Genomic DNA, 3,314 nt, shown 5'->3' with positions numbered 1-3,314 from the left:
CATATACACACTGTACATACAAACTTAACATTAGCCATTTAAATATATCTGTAACTATTACACTTACTTACTCACTCACTCAATTCACCTATTGGTATTTACAGTATATTGTATATGGCCTGGCCTGGTCCTCCTAGTTCAGACAGGGGACCTGGAACTTGCGTCCGTCCCAAACAAAGACATAGTCCCCTCATTAAAAATACATGTCATTGGCTCACACCTCGTGTGAACGGCGCGGTTCTCCCTCTATCCACGAGACAGTGTGACTGAGGGGGTCAATGGGGGGCCAGGGAGAGAGAGGCCAATAGAGCGGCCAACTGGGTCCCCATGGGAACCAGCCCCCCCCCCCCAGACACAGAGGGGGGTCTCATTTAGAGTACTGTGGGTCTGTTAACTTGCCTCTTCACGACTACTCTTTATGGACTCAGCAAAGCAAACCGCAGCTCCAAAGCCAGAAAGAGAGAGAGAGGAGAAAAAGAAGTTGAGAAGGAGAGCAAATGACAGAGAGAGAGAGAGAGAGAGAGAGAGAGAGAGATGAATGGGGTGGATGTCATCAGATATAAAAAACGATAGAGAGGAAGAAGGTAAGATGATAGTGAGAAAATATGAGACTGTCCAAAATAAATGCGTGGTGAGCTCCAGCAGGGAAATTGTCAGCATCTTTACAATGTCTAATGAATATCTACAACCTTTAATGCGATATGCTCTGTCCTAACGGCCCTGGACGACGAGCCATAATTATCGCAAAAGACCAGAGGGATGAAGCTCCCCCAGCAACTGTATTAAAACCAGGTCAGATAGAAACTACAGCCTCCGTGGTTCTGTCTCTCTGGTTCTGTCTGTTTAGTTATGTCTCATCGGTTCTGTCTCCCTGGTTCTGTCTCCCTTAGTTCTATCTGTTCTGGTTCTGTCTAGTTCTTCTCCAGTGATACAGCCTGTCGCCACTCAGCCCTGAGGAGCTTCTGTAGCTGAGACGAGGGGTGTATCACCCTGCTGTGTGTCCCCTCCTCCGGTGACTGTCATGGCTCAGTCTCACCCCCCCGTACACAACCTCACAGCCAGCCTCACAGGCCCATGGAGACGTGAATAACAATGAACTAGCAACTGGAACGCTGACAACGCTAGGGATGGGCAAAGGCTGGCGAGAACAGGGAGAGAATGTAGCCCCACACAGAGGGATGGTGTTAGTGTGTGTGTGTGTGTGTGTGCGTGTGTGTGTGTGTGTGTGTGCGTGTGTGTGTGTGTGCGTGTGCGTGTTTGTATGTGTGTGTGTGTGCGAGCATATGTGCGTGTGTGTGTTTGTGTGGGAGAGAGATCATGTCTGTATGCGTGTGTGCGCATGAGTGTGTGTGTGTGTGTGTAATCGTGATGTGGCACAAAAGGGATCTCTCAATATGAATACTAAACTGCACTATGGAGGAGTCCCTGGGAAGATGGAACTGCTCGCACACCTTTTCTTCTCTTCCCTCCCCTTCCTGTCTCCCCACGCTCAGGCGGCAAGGACCCCTGATTCTATTCTCTAGCTGTCTGCTGCGTGCCTGATGGAAAAGCTGGGGGGGGGGGAGCAGTAGCCACGCCAAAGGCAAGAACATATTTGTAAATCACAGCCCAATATAAACATAGTGCTTACTCGGGGTTTCTCGGGCTGTTTGCCAGGGGTCCACCTCCTCGCATATTTCCCGGCCCCGCGGAAACATCTCCTCTGAAGCCAGCGTGCGCCGGTCTGCAGAGCCCACGGCATTCGGGCAGGAATTAATCTGAATGTATTTGCATGTAGATTGCGCTATAGGTCGGCTACAGGGGCTGGTCACTGATGAGAGTGCAGCGTGCTAGACAACTAACCCCGCCCCCCGCCTCAAAAAAACGCCACAAAAAACACTATGACGATGGTGGAGATGGAATGGAAAAAGACAGAGGGCGCAGGTTTGTTTCGCTGAGGGGAGACTGATGGGGATGAAGAGGTTTGTGAAATCAGCTGGGATCCCAGCGGGCCACGGTGCTTCCCTCCTGCTAATGACAACAGAGGCACCAGGGACACGGGGAGGAGAGCGCAGAGACCAGGCTAGTAGCACAGAGACCAGGCTAGTAGCACAGAGACCAGGCTAGTAGCACAGAGACCAGGCTAGTAGCGCAGAGACCAGGCTAGTAGCACAGAGACCAGGCTAGTAGCACAGAGACCAGGCTAGTAGCACAGAGACCAGGCTAGTAGAGCAGAGACCAGGCTAGTAGCGCAGAGACCAGGCTAGTAGCACAGAGACCAGGCTAGTAGCGCAGAGACCAGGCTAGTAGCGCAGAGACCAGGCTAGTAGCGCAGAGACCAGGCTAGTAGCACAGAGACCAGGCTAGTAGAGACCAGGCTAGTAGCACAGAGACCAGGCTAGTAGCACAGAGACCAGGCTAGTAGCACAGAGACCAGGCTAGTAGCACAGAGATCAGGCTAGTAGCGCAGAGACCAGGCTAGTAGCGCAGAGAAGACCAGGCTAGCACCACTCACAGAGATGTACAAAGCACATCATGTTCACCCAATTACTACACTATAAACTAATATTACAACATAAAACCCTTCAATTCATAGTAAATACAGGGTAAAATGTTAAGATCAACTAAATCTTATATAATTAAATTATTTTCTGCGCACCCAGAAACACAGCTTATATCATTTACACTGCAGATTCAAATCCCTCAGTCTACAGCTATCACACACCTCAACCTTCAGATGATTTTAGATGCAGTGAGAAGAAGAGAGGTACAGTAGTCTTTAATGCAACTGGGTCACATACTGAATATGCACAACAAATAAAATGTTGAGTAGCACACATGGAATTTATTATATTACAGACCACACACACCTTAAGCTAGTTGAACGGGACTTGAAACAGAATAGAAAATAGATATTCTAAAATGTGTAAACAACAATAGAGATCCTACAGCACCCTCCTACAGCAGAGCACGGCCAGCTAGGCAAGCTGGACGTCAGAACACAGAACGGGGAAAGAAAAGAGAGAGAGCGCAAGAAAGAGACTGAGAGAGAGACAGAGAGCGAGAGAGGGAGGGAGAGAGAAGGGGAGAGAGAGAGAGAGAGAGAGAGAGAGAGAGAGAGAGAGGAAAAGGGGTCATCAAGAAGCGGGCTATACCCCAAAAGGCAAGAGAATATGTGTGTGTGTTTGTGTGTGTGTATGTGTGTGGGTGTGTGCGCGCGCCTGTCTGTGTGTATGTGTGTGTGTGTGTCAACCCCAGCAGGGCAGGCATGTTGTTGACATGCTGATAGGGATTTAGCAGTGGGTGGGTAGTGGGACAGACCAAGGTGGGAGAAT

The sequence above is a fragment of the Borostomias antarcticus genome, assembly GCF_949987555.1.
Source record: "Borostomias antarcticus genome assembly, chromosome: 10".
NCBI classification, from domain to species: domain Eukaryota; kingdom Metazoa; phylum Chordata; class Actinopteri; order Stomiiformes; family Stomiidae; genus Borostomias; species Borostomias antarcticus.
Note: the sequence above shows the minus strand (reverse complement) of the source record.